This window comes from Myxine glutinosa, chromosome 2, assembly GCF_964187855.1.
Source record: "Myxine glutinosa chromosome 2, kmMyxGlut1.1, whole genome shotgun sequence".
Classification (NCBI taxonomy): domain Eukaryota; kingdom Metazoa; phylum Chordata; class Myxini; order Myxiniformes; family Myxinidae; genus Myxine; species Myxine glutinosa.
The window spans coordinates 196943889-196963395 of NC_136262.1; positions in this window are offsets into that span (position 1 = coordinate 196943889).

Genomic DNA, 19507 nt, shown 5'->3' on the forward strand with positions numbered 1-19507 from the left:
AAGAGTGTGAGATTTGTCAGGATTGAAAGACATGTTCCACTTCTTTGACCAGTCTGTGATTTTGTCCAGGTCTGCAGAGAGTGAAGAGTCTGCAGACTACCGATCTGAGGGATGAGGAATGGAGCGGCAGAGAGTGGATTCATCAACAAAGAGATAGAGAAGATTTTCCAGAGAGTCGGAGAGATCATTGATGAAGACCAGAAAAAGCACAGGGCCCAGAACACTGCCTTGGGGAACTCCAGCCTGAACAGGAAGGGGAGATGAGAGAAATCCATTCAGGGCCACACGTTGACTACGACCAGAGAGGAAGTCCGCAAGCCATGCGTGGAGATTTCCATGGATACTATAGGAGGAGAGTTTGGAGAGCAGAGCTGGGTGCCAGACCGTATCGAAGGCAAGTGATATGTCAAGGGAGACAGGTCTGATTTCCTGTTTGGCATTGTGGACCTCCATCCATTGTAGAGACCGCAGAAGCAGCATGTCCAGAGCAGAATGACCTGGTCTGAATCCAAATTGATGATCGGAGATCTCAAGCTATTGGAGAAGAGGAAGGATTTGATATCCGAAGCAATGATGGATTCCATGACTTTGCTGATAATTGGGAGCAGGCTGATTCGTCTGTAGTTGCAAGGATCTGTTTTTGCACCTTTTTGTGTAAAGCGGTAATGTTTGCTGATTTCCAAGATGCTGGCAGATGACCTTGAGCAAAAGAGAGGGTGAAAAGAACAGAGTGAGGGTGAGATAGAGCGGCAGAGCAGGAGTTTAGGACCCGTGGGTTGATGCCGTCTGGTCCAGTTGCAGAATCAGAGTCGAGGTTTGACAAAAACCTCTCCACCTTGTCAGGAGAGAAGGACACAGAGTCCAGGAGCAGTTGGGTTCGACTGGTTAAGGTGGGAACAGAGAGAGATGGGGTTCGGGAGATTTTCAGGCCAAAGAGTTCAATTTTCATCTCACAAAACCACATAATATTTTGCATCATGCTCTCAGTCTTTTTCGTGCCTTTTTGGAAACTCCAGGCGTGCTGTCATGTGTCTTTTTCTCATGAGTGGCTTCTGTCTGGCAACTCTCCCATATATTTGTGAAGGGCTGCAGAGACTGGTATCCTTCCGGCAAGTTCTCCCATCTCAGCCAAGGAACTCAGTAGGTCTATTAAAGTGGCTATTGGTTCTTCACCTCACTGTTCAAGGTCCTGCTTGTCCGGTTACTCAGTTTGGTCGGACGGCCAGCCCTAAGAAGAGTCTGGGTAGTTCCATGTTCTTTCAATTTCCTATTGATGGAGCTCACTGTGCTCTTGTGCCCTTTCAACATTCTAGAAATTGTTTATACCCTTCCCCAGATCTGTGCCTCCTCACAATTCTATCTTGGAGTTCTTGGGACAGTTCATTCGACTTCATGGTAGAGTTTTTGCTCAGACATGCATTGTCCACTGTGGGACCTTATATAGAAATGTTTTTCTTTCTAAATCTTGTCCAATTAATTGATTTGGCCACAGGTGGACTGCAATCAAGTTGTAGAGACATCTTAAGGATGATTAAAAGCAATTTGATGCACCTGAACTCGATTTGGAATGTCATAGCAAAGGGGTTGAATACTTAATGACTCCAGACCTTTCAGCTTTTCATTTTTTATTAATTTGTAAAAAATTCTAAGAGAAAATTCCACTTTGGAATTATGGGGTATTATGTGTTGATCAGTGACAAAAATGTAAATTAAATCCATTTTAAATTCAGGCTGTAACGCAACACAATGTGAAAAAAGTCAAGGGGTGAGTGAATACTTTCTGAAGGCACCATATGTCTTTTTTAGTGACAAATGGTGACGAATCACTTTAAAAATGTAAAAATCCTCGTAGCTGGATTTTGATCTTCACAAAAATTTAATCAATTATTCCTTTTCAAACACCCAACCTGTCCAAGTTTCGTCTGAATCCGTCCACAACGTTTTGAGATATCGTGATTATACTCGTATATCGCATTTGGCCCGATCTCTCAATGGTAAAGAATCACTTTCTTTATCAAATTCAAAATTATTGTATCTGGATCCGGATCTTCACCAATGTCTAAGCAATTCGTCCTTGTCACACACCCAACTTGTCCACCAAGTTTCGTCCAAATCTGTCCACAACTTTATGAGGCATCCTGCTTACAAACAAAGAAGAAATATGTCGTACATAGCACAAAACTAGTGAAATCCCTAAAATAAGTTGATGATCTTTGTTTGGCCTATTGGTGGTTGAATTCAGTGGCCTGCCATGCAAATCCTCTTCAAATTTCAAATTTATCGGATGAAAATTAAGTGAACTTTTTGACATTATGGGCATTATGGACTATTTTTTGACAAAAATCTCAATTTAATCATTTTGAAATTCAGGCTGTAACACAACGAAATTTGAAAAAAGTCAAGGGGTGTGAATACTTTCTGGAGGTACTGTATATACAGCATGATATCTCAAAAAGTTGTGGACGGACTGTGACAAAACTTGGTGTATGAGTTGGGTAGGTCACCAGAAAGCCGATTAGATTCTGATTCAGGTTGGATCCAGATCCGGCCTATCATTTGATATGAAAACTGTTCAACCTGGCGGAGGTATGTGCTCTACCGAGTGCCATTCTAGTTTTACATGAATTATAAGGACATGCGTTGGCATTAAGATCCACACATGATGTTGCTGTCATGCATGTGACTTACGCATACGAGCTTTAGGTCAAGGGAAACAATTTTTTTCAACATTTTTTACGGTATGGGTATGGGATCATCGTATACAGCATGAGCTTCACGAGTTATGCGCTCAGGTGGGAATGTTAAGCAGACGAAGTCAACCATCACTGAATGCACCTCCATCGTGTGCTGTGACTTAGGATGCTTAACGGGGAACATGCTACCTCCACCACCACGCACGGCACAATCTCAACTAATGCGAACACATGAATTTGTGTTGTGACTGTGTCAAATGCAAACGTCTTTTCGGATGGCAAACAATATTCGGCTCGTGTTGTTCGATGGGCAGGTAACCCGCTGTCGAATACTCAATCACAAACCTTTATTAATTTATTGGAGCCTTGGAATTTTAACTATTCCATGCTATGTTCATGAAAAGGAGACCGCATGTGAATGCACTGTGACCGATTTTCACCATCCATGCCATTCGAGTGGTCTTCGGGGTGTTTTCTGTCCAGCTGTGTAAACCACGTCCTGGCCAATAATGCGGGTGTATGTTTAAGTGTGTTTTTAGCCGCGTCGCAGACGCTGCTCATAGAGTGCCCTCTGCTGTTGTTGTTGTTACCACTGCTTCTTCTTCTTCTTCTTCTTCTTGTTCTTGCAGAGAAGACAAAACCTCAAAGCTCCACCCATTCTGGGAACCATAGCTCCACCCATTTTGGGAGAGGCTTCATATAAACAAATATCCACCATTTTATTAACTCGCATAGCTTTGAGGCCTGTTTTGTAGGCCCGTGGTGTCTTCGTCTCTCAAAGTTTTCTTTCAAATCAAATTCGATATATCATTTCATTTTTCACAGTCGCTAACATAGTTTTAGACTCGGTTGAAAAAAAACGGGAAGAAAATCCGATGAAAGTTGCCCTTTATAGAACGAAATGAATTCTCAAAGGCCTGTAACTTCAGGTCCATTGAGATATATATATTTTTTCATCGTGGCATGCTCAGTCATATATATGAATTGAATATTCACCATATATATGCTCATCATATATATGAATCATATATATGAATTGAATTGAATTGAAGAATTGAATATGAATTGAATGAATTGAGCATAATATATATGCTCAGTCATACACCGCTCGAAATAAGAGACTGGAAAATGCCGAGATATATTAAAAATTCGTCCATTTGATGACGATCACGATGAAATATCGTGATTTATCGTGTCATATCGTGAAATTGTCATATCGTGTCATATCGTATTTATCGTGAAATATCGTGTCACGATGAAATATTTAATTTATACGTCGTCACAATAATGTGGAGAGAGGAGCATAGCTTCGTTCACGTGTCGCCACACACGGGAAATTGCCGAGATATATATTTTTTTCAATCGCGGCATGGTCAGTCATACACCGCCTGAAACAACAGACGGGAAAATGCCGAGATATATTAAAAATTCGTCGCCACACACGGGAAATTGCCGAGATATATTTTCACTTTGCACAAAAATAACATCAAGTAATCGAATCAATAGGAATGTCCTGTGCCTATAACATCGACGTTATAGGCACAGCTGCATCTAGGCATTGTGTAACATCGACGCGGCTTTTGTTTTAATTAAAACTTTTTGTACTTGTTGTTGGTCACATTGACTTTTCACGTATTTATTAAAGCAATTTGAGGGTCAAATGAAAACACCAGGTTGTTTTATGGCATTCAAGATCACAGACGAACTCGTACTGAAAACATGCAGTGCAACGACATGACTCATGAGGTCATGTAATTTTTTCATGAGGTCATGAGGTCATGTAAAAATCATCAGTGTAATTTTGGGTGAATGGCAAAAACGCTTGTACTGGAACTCTGGAAGATAAACAATTCAAGACAAACGATTACGTGGCGTTTCCACCTGGGAATCCAGTAATTTAACGTCGAGGCAGATCCAGGATATTGAATATTCTTCTTCCATTATTAAAAAGAAAAGTGTGTGTGTGTGTTCCGTTGGTCGTTATCTCCATTTGCGGGTTTCAGGAGGTGGAACGGAGTCCTCCCAGGACCCACAGTATCCACCTCCTCTTCGGTAAAGGATCACGGTTCATGGACCAAGCTGTTCACCTTTTTCATAGTTTTGTTCCAAGGAATCTTTTCAGGATCGTCACCGAACCCCGGATTGCCTCCAGTTGTACTTAATTTGTGGTAATATTCCCGGGAATGTTTTTTTTTATTCCAGTGAGGTTCTTCTTCATCATTCCTGGTGCTCCAATTATCACTGGTACAATTTCGATGCTCTTCAGCTTCCAAGATCTGACCTCATTTTTGAGGTCCTGGTATTTGGTCATTTTCTTGATTTCTGTGTTGTTTAGGCCAAAATCGCTGGGTACTGATATCTCAATCATCAATGCTGTCTTTTCCTTTTTGTTCCTGAGTACAATGTCCGGACGCAATGCTTTGTTTTCTATGTCCACGCTCGATGGAATCATCATGTTGTACGTGAGTATGACGTCTTCATTTTCAATTATTATCCTTGGTTTGTGTTTCCATGAGTTTTCTTGTACTGGGATGTTTAAATTTTTGCAGATATGACAATGAATCACTTTGCATACTTTGTTGTGCCGTTGTGTGTAAAGTTGTTATGATAGTAGTTTTTTGCATCCCGACAGCAGGTGACTAGTAATTTATGTTTCTGTCTTGCAGAATATACACTTGTCCGTCTGGCTCAGTCCCGCCATCTTTTTAAATCCATTGGTTTAGTGTCCTTGATCTTGGGCGTTTATTTTGATTTGTTCACCGCCCCAGTTGAGCTGACCTCTTCTTAGCTATTCCAATTAGCCTTCTTTATCTATCCCCTCTGCCCAATTATTATCCAATTATTAGTTGCAAAAATCGTAGATTTTTGTGCAATTTTCAAGGGGTACGGTTGTAAAAATATGTGCCATTTTCAAGAGATACGGTTGTGCTAAAAGCCCCCATCAGAAAAGGCGTTGATTCGTCATCTTGAACTTCTCCAGAAAAACCAGACGATTGTGATCAGTATATACGGTAATATCGCTTGAGCCATTCGTTACATCTGTATATTTCAAAATGACGAAGAACAAAAATCTGACTCAAGGCCTCTTTTTCGATAGCAGAGTAAGCCTTTTGTTGTTTGTTTGTTGTGTTTGTGTGCTTTACCCTCTCTCCCCATCTTGTCTACCGCTCCACTTATTACACGTTTTATGTGCCTGTTTGATTTTTCTTTCTGTGTGATGAATGTTAGCTCTTTCACGAGCCTCGATCTTGTATACAAAAAAAAAAAAAAGTAACTTGCTGACTTTTCAATACCCGACGCATCATCCTGAAAGAGTACAGCTCCCACACCAACATCGCTTGTGTCTATAGCTAGTTTGAACTACTTATTACCTTCGCAAAAGCGGAAGGTTATGTTTTGATCGCTGTGTATTTATTTGTATGTCTGTGTGTGTGTGTGTGTGTGTATGTTATTCGCATAACTCAAAAAGTATTCAACCGATTCGCATGAAATTTGGTGGGATGATAGGTTATTATCCGGGAACCATTTGATTAGATTTTGGAATCGATCGGGTCAAAGGTCAAGGTCAAGGTCATGAAAAGGTCAAAATCGTCTTTTTACCATAGCGCGGTCAATTTGTGTCCAATTTGTATGAAACTAATGCCAAAATGCTTTGCTACACAGATCTTGTAGTCTTTTATTTTGGCAACAAAAGTAGCTGCGGCGAAGGTATGCGCTCTACCGAGTGCCCGTTCTAGTTCAAATTGGGAGCGGCCAATACTGGGTCATTGGCCAGAATACCTTTCAATTTGTCAAAAGCCTTTTGACAGGATTCAGACCACACAAAGTTTGCATTTTCTTCAACAAGTTAGGGGTACCTCGGGCGAGCTGTAATTCCCACAAAATATCCTGTAGAACCCAGACATACCGAGATACCGAAGCAATTCTCGCTTATTGTTGGGGACAGGAAAATCGGCAATCGCTTGGGTCTTGGCCTGTCGAGGTGATACTTCACCCTGACCAACAACGTGACCTCGGTAGGTCACCCTAGCTTTGGCAAAATCACTTTTCTTGAGGTTTACAACAAGGTTGGTATCGGTAAGTCTAACAAACAGTTCTCTGATATGTCTCAAAAGGTCTTGCCATGTATCTTGCCAAGTCTTGCCAAGTATGACATCATCCAGGTAAGCTACACCATTTGGAAGACCCCTGGTAACCTGGTTCATTAACCTTTGGAAGGTAGTGTTGTAGCAATTTGTGTACATAAACAAAGCCATGTCCACTCATTGACCACTTGTAAATATTTAATAACACTGGGAAAAATACTCATTCGATTGACAAAAGTACAACAGAGATACATAGCACAGTCAACTTACACAGCACAGGAGCCACGGGTCGAACGAGTATATTGTTGCGGATATGGGATTTGCATCCATCCATATCCGCTTGTAAATATTCCCCTATTTCCCCAATACTTCCCAACTATCCCCAATCCCCCATTCCCTAGTCCCATTTTCTGTAAACAACACTCTGTACACCCGACCTCCCCCTATTTCCCCCCATTAAATGTCGCATCCAGGTCCACCGCATCTCACGTAGACAACTATAGGACATCTTGCGAGTTATTCTTAGTCTATGTCAGTTAAGGATTCGTTTCCATTAATTCTGACCCTTCGTTGCACCAGAATGTGATTGTATGGCACCGTTAGGAAGTTTAGGACCTCCCAATACCTCCCCGCAGCTCTTCCTCACGGTTCAGAAACAACAACAACAACAACAACAGCAACGGCGGCGGCGGCGTGCACAGGGAGTGCGCGTCCTCACTCCGGCTTGGTTGGTAGGGGGTGTTGGGAGGGCACGAGGCCTTCCCCACGAGCCGCCATCGAACATGTGCTCGACGGGGTTACCAAATAGGGGCTCCCTGTCAGCTCCTCGTCAAGGGCGGAGCCCGGTAACCCCCGCACCCAATAGAAGCGGCGGACCGGTCCCATCTGGGGCGGAGCCAACCAGCCGACGGCGTGTCACTCCCCTCTGAGCATGCGCAGGAAGAGGGAGGTGACGTCAGATGCGCGCTGAGCTTGGAGAAAGTAAGACGCCACCTCTGAGCGCTGTGAGGCCTCCCCGCATCTCTGGACTGGACCGTGCTTTATCCTGTCCCCGAGCCAAGGTGCACCTTGTGCTATCGACTACCTGTCCCTTCCTGCCATCAATCCCTGTGTAAGTCAGCCTTGTTCCGTTTGTCTGTGGTCTGTCTGGGCTAAGATAAGATTGTATTTAAGTGCCCATCTCTTCTGTGTCTTTTACCTCACTCTACCTTGTAATCTACCCCTTTTCTCCACCACTAATTATACCCTCCTCCGGAGGTCTTGAGAACTGTACCCCTTGCGTCGTTTCATTGATCCCAGTCGTTGTGTCCTTTCCAATCATTGATTTAGCGTAGCGCGATTTGGCCAACGTTCGGGTGGAATCGGGTGAGTTGGGGAAGAGTCGGGGAATAACTGTTAGGTCGCGGTAATACACCACCGATCGGTCGAAATAACATCTAATCGCGATCCGTAACAATTGGTGTCGAGGAGTGAGATTCGAGGCCCGAACCAAATTTTTAAAAAAACATCTAGGAAAAAATTTGGTCAAAATTATAAAGACACCGAAATTTGATTTTGTTTTACAAAAAACCTGAATTTTGAAAGTCGCGCTATGGCAGATCAAGACGGCTGGGTTCCGGTAGAGGAGAGTGAGGCAGGGTCGATCCAGGACCAAATTGAGGGACATGAGGAGAGCGAAGCAGTGAGGGCGGCAGGTTCGCAAGATGACGCTCTCGCGCACGAGGTTGCGGGCGCGCAAAATGGCGCCTCGCACATGGCTACGGCGGCCGCACCCGCTGCACAAGTGGGAGGGATGGCCCAAATGCAGGCCCTCATGGAGCAATTTATGGTACAAATGCAGGCGTCCCTCAACCTGCAGAAGGACGAGATGAGGGCTAATAGTCAGCAATTGGGGAATCGGATGGATGCTCAGAGTGAGCAAATGAGGGCTGATAGTGAGCAAATGAGGGCTGATAGTGAGCGATTGGGGGGCAGAATGGGGGGCAAAATGGGAGAAATGGGGGAATGGCTAGAAGCTAAATTAGAGGGGTTAGACAATGGGATAGAAGGGGTGAAACATGGGTTAACGGGGATAGAAAACAGAATGGCCGCTCAAGAGAATCAAATGGAAGGGATGAAAAAGGGGTTAGAGGGGTTAGAAAACAGTATGGAAGGCAAATTGAGGGACATGAGGGACCAAGCGGAAAGGGAAGTTAAAAAAATGGGGCAGCAGATAGAGGGGGTCAGAATGGGGGTAGAAACTAAATTGGATGCTCACAGGGAGGAAATGGAGCAGATGAGGGTGGCATCTGGGCAGGAGATGCAAGTGATGGGAGAGGAGATCAGAAGAGGTGTGAGTGAGGAGGTCGGAGGAGTGCGCGAGGAGGTGAGGCACTGTAAGTGTAAGGAGCGCATGGAGAAGGAGGTGAGAAAGGGGACTGTAAAATTGCAAGGTGGTATAGAGGAGTTGACGCTGGGAGTAGAACAGCTGACAGTGGGACAAAAGGAGTTGGGGGACCAGGTAAAGAAGAACACAGCGGTAATAGAGGGTTTAAAATCGACACAGAAGGAGATGAAAAAGGACGTAGGGGTAATTAAAAAAGAGTGTCAGACGGTACATGAGGACCTGACGAGGAAAATGAACAAGGTGGTAGAGGTGATGGAGGTTAAAGAGCGGGAGGTGCGGGAGCATATAGAAAAAAATAAGGTGGAGTTAGAGGAAGAACTTAAGGGGGCGCACGAGGAGATGAAGGAGGTGAAGCAGAAATTAGAAGAAGTGGAAGAAGGGGTGAGCGAAATTAAGAAGCGACGGAGAGAGGATAAGAAAGAGATAAAGGAGGAAGTAAAAGAATTGGTCCAAAGTCTGTGTTCGGATCGTGATGATGTGCTCATTAACCGGATGAGGGATTCGCAGGTGATGGAGGAGAAGCGAAGAGAAAGAGGACCCGGTGTAAGTGGTGACCAATATGGTCGTGCGTATGATGCGCCAGGTGATTTAATAAGCTTGGGGGTCGAGATGGACCCGGATGTTCGTGAGAGGCCAAGAGTGAGGTGTATGGCTGGTCCGGAGGGTATGGAACGAGGGTGCGAGTGAGAGGGTCCGGTGATGGGAGAGGTGCGAGGTGTGAGTGAGCAAGGTTGTGGTGGTATGGAATGGGTAGCGGGTTGCGGAAGTGTGACCCATGCATCGACACCAACAGGGGTAGTTTTTAGAGGGACAGGGGAGGCACGGGAGCCCCTTGGGGGTAATGTACTGTGGGGGCCCGGCCGGTTCGGCCCCGCGCTGACCCCGCAAGGGGCGACGCACGGGGTCCGGCAGGCGGGCAACGACTCACATACGAGGTGGTCCCACAAGGTCCCACTCGCGCCGTATGACGGTGGGTAAGGGTGGCATCCCTGCCACCCTTCCCATGAATGGGGCAAATGCGCTATAGATTATGGGGTGTATGGCAGTGAAAACTAGCCCGGGTGGGTTAGGATATTGTGTGTAGGGATCTAGCGAAGATGACATTAGGTAACGTTAAGGTTAGTTAGTGACAAGGATACCTGTAGAGGGGACGCAGGTAGATTAGAGTGGATGATAATGACGAGGGAGCGCAATAGTTTAAAGGGACGACTGGGAAGCGCAAGTTTCAGAGGGGAGTAGTTAGATGAGATGATGCTGTGTGAGAACTGGACAGGTGTGTGGAGCAGTGTATGAGTAGTGAGTGTTGTGGATCAGCGCGAATGCGCTTGGGGGAGAGAAGGGTGCAGGCGGCACCAAGTATGAGAGCACAGGTGTGCAAGTGCAGGTGTGTGGAATATATGGAGCAGAGAATGAGTGGTGTGGAGAGAGTTGGAGTAAGTGGTACGGAGTGGTGTGCATGGTGCGAAGGTGTGGATGGGGGAAGAGTGGACCCCTTTTCACGAGTACCCGGGGAGGGTAGTTTAACGAATAGTTAGAAGGTATAGGTAAATTGTGGTTGGATATTGGCATTTGTGGTGCGGTTGCAGAATGGTATTGTGGATGGGTGCATTGGTGTGGTGAAATTGGCTGGTCATGTGGCCTGTTAGTATGAGTGTGAATGGTTGGGCACTCCGCCACTGTTAGATGTCGGCCAGGTGAGGCCGCAGGTGGGCTCTGGGAGCCGTTAGTGTCAGTGGGTGCCTGAGGATCCCGGGTGTGGATCGGGCAGCCCGTGCCAGAGAGGGCACTGAGGGGGTGAGAGTGCGAGAGGGCCTTCCCCAGTTAGGGTGAGGAGCAGGTGAGCTCGGTGGGCAACAACAGTGGTGGAGGTGTGCAGGTGGGCGGACCAGCTGGGAGCGTCACACGACCCAGCCACCAAAATTGTGCGGGGGCACCGAGTGATGAATCGGGGGAGTGAGACCCCAACTTGAGAAGCACCACAGTTTGGTCAATGGGAATTGGTTTTTAGAACCCATAGTGTAAGTTGGCCAATGGATTGGCAGGGAAAGACCCCGGGTAATGTAAAGTTGTTAAAGTCATTTAGGAAATAGTTAGGATTGATGAACCTGTCGCACCATATGCAACCACTTACCTGAGGTGATGATGATGACTCCACACCTGTGTTCCTTTGTTCTGTGTTGCAGGAAAAGAATTGCTGTGTGGATTTGTGAGACGCATCACGACGTGGATAAGACATTGGGGTGATTCCATCTCTCCCTCCTTAGGAGGGACTGATGATGAATTGGAGATGGCAAATGTTGATGAGAGTTGGAAATGGCAAATTTGATTGGTTAGGAGGGAGAGAAGACGAATTTGGTTTATGGGAGGAACGGGGAAGACAGTAGGGACGTTTGTTGATGTGTAAAGTAGATGTTTATGGGTAGTGTTGTGTTTTGTGGATACAGTAAGGGGTAAGGGAGGGGCAATGTAGGTTACCTGGTTGGGGGGGGGGTGTACGGTAGGAACGTACCTGTCTCACCTGGTTCCCATGTGCCCCCAGTGTGCATTACCTTGAATTGCGTGCACTTTTGCGCCCTTACCACCTTACTCACTTGTCTTCTTTTGTCTCCCACCTCCGAGGATCTGGCTTTGGGGCAGAGAGAGAGGAGAGAGAGGTGCTGGCTCCGCAGTTGTGGGCCTGTACTTCCGCTGCTTGCTGCCTGGATCGATACACCATATGGACCGTAATTTTGGTGGCCGCCCACAATGGACCGCAGTTCTTTGGCGGTCAAGCACCACCCGTGGATGGACCTCTGGGTCAACGTGGCACCTATGCCATACAGGTGAACCACTTTTAGTTGGCCCCCCCCTGACGGCCACAATTTAGAAATGGACGCGGTTGGCGCCTTTCTTTATTTCTAAAGAAGCCAGAAGGCCAAGTGCACTCCAAGAAGGCAAGACCAGCGGCAGAACATCGGCCGGCTGCGACACCACCGGTGACTATGAACACTTTATTGGTGCACCGGATGGTGCTGACTGTGTGTATGGGGTGGTGCTTTTGGTGCTTGGAAGGGGTGCTCTGCACATTATTAAAGGCCGTAGGGCCACAGGGCACTCGTGGGTTGGTGTGTCGATGCTGGCATGCGTGCTCTCCCTATGCATAACATCTGCATGTGTTCCTCAAAGAACAGATCCTGGATCGTAGTGTAAATATCAGTGTTGTATAAATAATGCTCCCTACCGGCTGTATGTTTAGTTTGAGGATGCTTTCCGCGATTCGGTTATCCTGTGGGTGTGTTTCTGTTAGGAGAAGGGTGCAACGTCGCAGGGGGACATATTTACTCATTTGTGAACATCTGTAAAACTGTCGCACTCAGGGTTGAGTTAATAGTAGAGGGAACTACATCTGAGTGCCACACTAACGTAGGTAAAAATTTATCGGGTCGGGACGCCCCGAGGTAGAGAAGGGTGCAATGTTGCGGATATGGGATTTGCATCCATCCATATCCGCTTGTAAATATTCCCCTATTTCCTCAATACTTCCCAACTATCCCCAATCCCCCATTCCCTAGTCCCATTTTCTGTAAACAACACTCTGTAGACCCGACCTCCCCCTATTTCCCCCCATTAAATGTCGCATCCAGGTCCACCGCATCTCACGTAGACAACTATAGGACATCTTGCTAGTTATTCTTAGTCTATGTCAGTTAAGGATTCGTTTCCATTAATTCTGACCCTTCGTTGCACCAGAATGTGATTGTATGGCACCGTTAGGAAGTTTAGGACCTCCCAATACCTCCCCGCAGCTCTTCCTCACGGTTCAGAAACAACAACAACAACAACAGCAACGGCGGCGGTGGCGTGCACAGGGAGTGCGCGTTCTCACTCCGGCTTGGTTGGTAGGGGGTGTTGGGAGGGCACGAGGCCTTCCCCACGAGCCGCCATCGAACATGTGCTCGACGGGGTTACCAAATAGGGGCTCCCTGTCAGCTCCTCGTCAAGAGCGGAGCCCGGTAACCCCCGCACCCAATAGAAGCGGCGGACCGGTCCCATCTGGGGCGGAGCCAACCAGCCGAGGGCGTGTCACTCCCCGCTGAGCATGCGCAGGAAGAGGGAGGTGACGTCAGATGCGCACTGAGCTTGGAGAAAGAAAGACGCCACCTCCGAGCGCTGTGAGGCCTCCCCGCATCTCTGGACTGGACCGTGCTTTATCCTGTCCCCGAGACAAGGTGCACCTTGTGCTATCGACTACCTGTCCCTTCCTGCCATCAATCCCTGTGTAAGTCAGCCTTGTTCCGTTTGTCTGTGGTCTGTCTGGGATAAGATAAGATTGTATTTAAGTGCCCATCTCTTCTGTGTCTTTTACCTCACTCTACCTTGTAATCTACCCCTTTTCTCCACCACTAATTATACCCTCCTCCGGAGGTCTTGAGAACTGTACCCCTTGCGTCGTTTCATTGATCCCAGTCGTTGTGTCCTTTCCAATCATTGATTTAGCGTAGCGCGATTTGGCCAACGTTCGGGTGGAATCGGGTGAGTTGGGGAAGAGTCGGGGAATAACTGTTAGGTCGCGGTAATACACCACCGCTCGGTCGAAATAATATCTAACCGCGATCCGTAACAATATTATTCCGCGATTCAACCTGTGTTCACTCCATTTATAGTGATCGAGGACAAAGGGAAGATTTGGTTGGGTCCTCAAAGTGGGAGGGAGTGGGGAGGAGGAGATCGGGGGACGAGGAATCCTGATAAGCCATTGTCTTCTCAGTTGGTCACCTGAATCAGGAGCGCCAGAATTTTTTCTTTTTTTTCTTGTATACAAGATCGAGGCTGGTGTAAGAGCTAACATTAATCACAAAAAGACAAACTGACGCAAAAAACATAAGATAAAGGGAGCGGGAGACAAGATGGGGGGAGAGAGAGAGGGAAGCACACAAGTACAACATTTGAGAGCAGGGACATCGGGAGATCTGTGGGAGGGAGAGGGCTTGGGGGAGGAGGCACGGGAAGGGGTGGGGGGGGGGGGGGATAGGAGAGGTATACAACACATGGACACTGCTAGGACTTCCAAGGAAGAAGTCGGAATTTTTAAAAAAGGGGATCTGGGGTGAATTAACGGGGGTAGAAAAGATCAAGGTTTTGGATGGGGGAAGACAAGAGATGGTGGTGAACAGCTGTTTTAAAGACCTGGAGGGAGGAGGGGGATTGAATAGAGTGAGGGAGATTGTTCCAGAGGTGGGGAAAAAGAGGAATGAAAGAGTGAAGGTGAATAGAGAGTCCTGATTTTGGCAGTTTAAACATAAGAGGGTTGCAGGCAGATATTGTGCGACCTGTAGGAATATTTGGGGGACAGAGCACAGACAGAGCTGGAGGAGCTAGGCCAGAGAGGAGACTGAAGAAGACAGAAAGACGACCAACCTGCCTGTGGTGAGTGAGTGAAAGGCCCTCGGACTTAGCTTCATCGCCGTATATTCCAATGATTCTGAAAGCTTTGGTTTCAACAGCGTGAAGTCGAGCTAAGTGTGAGGCAGGAGCACCAGCCCAGAGGGGAGAACGGTATTCCATTGAGCTGTGGATGAAAACCTTGTACAGTCACGTGGAAAAGTAAGTACACCACATGTAAAGTTTTGACTTTTTCAACATATTTCAACATACAGCTATTTGATCTTCATTTCAACAATATTGATAGATAAAGGTGATATAATATAACAAATATCATGAAACATTTACATTTTGTCGTCCATTGTATAATTTAAATAAACATAAATGCAAATTTCGCATGTGGAAAAAGTAAGTACACCCTTGGCTCTAATAGGTGGTATTGCCCTCTTTGGCAGAAACCACATCAAGTGGGCGTTTCTTATAACTGGCTACCAGTCTCTGACATCGACTGGGAGAAATTTTTGCCCACTCCTCCATGCAGAATTCTTTCAGCTTTCGATGTTTGAGGGGTTTCCTGCATGCACAGCTCGTTTCAAATCCCCCCACAACATCTCGATGGGATTTAGATCCGGCATTGACTTGGCCATTCCAGAACCCTCCATTTCTTTCTTTTCAGCCATTCCTTGGTGGATTTACTGGTATGTTTAGGGTCATTGTCATGTTGCAAGGTCCACCTTCGGTTGAACTTCAACTTGCCGACAGATGGCCTCACATTATCTTCAAGCACCCACTGGTACAATGAAGAATTCATAGTGGATTCTATGATGGTGAGCTGCCCAGGCCCTGATGCAGCAAAGCTGCCCCAAACCATAATATTTCCACCACCATGCTTTTCAGTTGGTATCAGGTTCTTGTGGTCAAATGCTGTCTTTGGTTTTCGCCAAACATGTCTTCTGGTACTGTGGCCAAATAGCTCGACCTTTGCCTCATCTGTCCAGAGCACATTGTTCCAGAATTGCTGGTCTTTGCCTCGGTGTTCATTGGCAAACTTTAGTCTTGCCCTGATGTTCTTTCTGGACAGCAAAGGTTTCCTCCTGGCACACCTCCCATGTAGATCAAATTTGTGCATCCTCTTTCTAATGGTAGACTCGTGCACTTTGACATCAACAGTGGCAAGAGCTACCTGTCGGTCCCGTGATGACATTCTGGGGTTCTTAGAGACTTCTTTCAGCATCTTGCAGTCTGCTCTCGGGCTGAACTTGCTGGGGCGGCCTGGCCTGAACAAGTTGGCAGTTGTTTGGAATCTTCTCCACTTGTAGATGATCTTCCTGACAGTCGAATGATTTATTTCAAATTGTTTGGAGATCTTTTTAAATCCCTTCCCAGACTTCGTAGGCATCTATAACCTTCTTTCTGAAGGCCTCAGAGAGCTCTTTTGATCTAGGCATGGTGACGCCGCACACTTCAACAACAAAGAGCAAACCAAACTAAATGTCTGAGGTTTAAATAAGACAGGTTCCTCCAAGATCCTCTCCAACGATGTTCTAATCATTTGCACCTGAGCTGATGCACCCGATTCTAATTTTAGGTATTTTAAGTAGTGATAAATGTCGGGGTGAACTTACTTTTTCCAAATGCAAAATTTGCATTTGTTTATTTAAAATCTACAATCGACTGCAAAATGTAAATGTTTCATGATATTTGTTATATTATATCACCTTTATCTGTCAATATTGTTGAAACTAGGGCATGCCCGTACGTGGGTGCCCGTTCCTTGCCAAAATAAATAAATAACGCTACCCGTACGCTCTACCCCGCCCGTACGCCCGTACGCCCGTAAACAAAAAAAACAACGCTCTTCGCTTCCGCCCTTCGCTCTGACTGAATTGGGAGAAATAATGCGCATAAGAAATCGAGAAATTATTATTTTCTCCGGAAGAAATCGAATTACGAACTGTAATGGCGCACGCGCTCGGCTTGGCTCGCTCTCACATCGTGATCGGCCATGCCTACGCAATAACGCGTTCTGTGATTGGCTGCCGGAAGTGCAGTCTTCACTGTCCGGAAGGTCGCAAATCGCAGTTACGATGAATCGCAAATTAGTTTTAATTAGTTTTAAAACATAGTTTAACGGCAACATAGTTTGCCAACGTGAAATAAATGAATACGCTCTCAAATGTGCCGTCCGAGGCAGAGTCTGTTCGGCACGTTCGGCACACGTGATAGCTCGCTGCTCTCTGATTGGTTGAATCGTTTTTTGGACATAGCTCGGTAACTACTTGTCCGATTAATTTCAAACCTTGAAAAGGCACATCCTCGGGTCCCCAGCAATATACCTGGCAAGTTTCAAGTATATCGGACCCGTGGTTGTCGAGAAACAGCGGTCACAGACAAACAAACAAACACACACACAGACACACAGACACACAGACACACACACACACACACAGAGATTACTGGAATTATAGATAGATGAAGATCAAATAGCTGTATGTTGAAATATGTTGAAAACGTTAAAACTTTACATGGGGTGTACTTACTTTTTCACGTGACTGTGTATGTGTATGTGTATGTGTATGTGTATGTGTGTATATATATATATATATATATATATAGTGTTGGGGTTTTGAGAACCCTGCACTTTGTGAAGTGTTGTAAATATACCCCTTTGTAAATAATTATTTGTGTAAATACCTCCATTCATTGTTAAGATCAAAGATCGTCCCCTAGTTAGTCCACATAGCGAACCATAGGCCCTCTTCATAGTTATTTCATTATTATGTGTTTCAGGTAAGGCTGTGTTTCCAATAGTTTGACTACGTTGCATTAATCAAATAAGATAGGCCCCATTCGTCCATTTGCTCTCCCTCTCCAAATTGTGGTACCTCACTTGCCAGCCGCGTTGGCCGCCGTTGCATTGGGCTGTTTTGCTGGCACCACGCCGCCATAAGCCATGCGGTCAAGCTGAGGAATAAGGGGGCGGAGCCACCAGAACAAGGTGTGGCAAGTGAACTTGTCATCAGAGGTGGAGTCAGCGAGCCCCTACCGACCAACCCGGGCTGGCGAGGTACCATCGCGGGCGTGGCTCCATGAAGCGCGCATTGATTTGCAACAAACCCAATATAAGTGCGAAGCGAAGCCTTTTTACCAGTTGAAGTTGGAAGGAGAGTCGGTGAGAAGGCACGAGACGCAAAGGAATGATCCAGCCGAACCCGAGAAAAGAGAGAGAGAGAGAGAGAGAGAGAGAGAGACTTGAGGGGGGTGCTCGTATTGCGGCAATAGACCGAGACCCTCTAGGGCCCTATTGTCGCGGGTTGTGGAGACACGGAGCTTCCGGCTGCTGTTCGCTTCGAGCCCGGAGCGTGAACCTGAACGCTTACTGCTGCCTGGACCCTTCTCTCCCTGGTGCATCCTTACCTGTACCATAGGCGTGAACCATTCGCTCCCTGGCGCATTCCTGCCTGCAATTTCCCCTTTGTCGTGTAAGTCCGTGGTCTGTCCTGTGTGTTGCCTGGGGTTCAATAATATAAGACTGTTGTAGATGATCTTCCGAGAAGTCGAATGATCGATTTCAAATTGTTTGGAGATCTTTATAAATCCCTTCCCAGACTCGTAGGCATTAGGCTAGTGGCCAAATGAGGTTTTGGGTGGCATACCCCTACCCAAGGTAGAACAAGTCACAACCTATTTTTTCTTGAAGAGGGATGTTTGGGGAGTTAGAAAATCATGGTTGTGAACCTGAGATCATTGCACAACATTTTGAAAATCATGTTTACATATGTACCACTGCAGACTGCAAAAATGGATTTAATCGCCACAGATTTTGGCTCATATTGGCTTATATATTTGTTAATACTGGTGCTACAAACACAAATTTGGTACCAAAATGTGCGGAATGATGACATATATATCTGTAAAAACCATTTGTGATGTAACAAAGGCTTTTGTGTGACCTACAGGCAAAAATAGTGGAATTTTGCGCAATAAATCAGCTTCGGGTTTACCAATAAATATCAACAAAAACATTAATTACTTCAAAAATATTGGACTTGCAGTCATACTTGTTACATCAACATAATCCAAGTTTATTTACCCTTTGAAAAATATATCTAATGATATAATTGTCACTGAAATGATATATGTAGTTATAACTGAAATCATATGTCGCCCCACTAATGCTGACCGATAGAAATCCCGAAGCAGATATGCAACATGAAGAATTGACTTAAGATTCTGACACAATTGTGAAAGTGACTTTTATAGACATCATGTTGATATAAGCTATTTCACATATAGTCTAGTAGGAAGACTAGGTCCCCCTGCACCCCCCGGAGATATACGTCTAATCAGTGTTTCTAGATTGGAAAAAATGTGTAGAAAATGACTAGCTATGGCCCCAAGCTGAAAAAATGTCCCACATACCATTTTTATGCAAATTACTGCTGCCATTATCAAAAAAACGATTTTTGACATATCTCAGCCAATATTGCAGATAATTGAAAAATGAAGGTGTCTAGACCCATGTTTTGAAGGGCATAGATCATGATAGAACTATTCATAACATGATTACATGTGTCTATGGTATACTAGTATGCTAATTAGTGCTTTATTTACAAAATAATCACAGTTTTACGAAATAATAGACTCATATTAAGGTCCGTCTACACAGACGTTAACACAAAGTTTTATTTTTCTAAATATTACAACTGTCAAAATAGTCCTAGCACTCAATGTGACCACTCTTCTCTTGCTTGTTTTAGATAAACATAATTAGCATTAGTGATTCTACACTGAGTCAGTCATCATCATTTTCATCGAAATCGTCAGAGTCAAACTCTTCTTCTCCTTCCTCTTCCTCCTCCTCTTCGTGCTCTCCTGTGTTCAGAAGATCCACCAGTGAGGTTGGTAGGATGGGACCACTGGACCACATTGGTTTCAACAGTCCTTCATCAGTCCTTATCCATCCTTGCTCCTCATAAGGT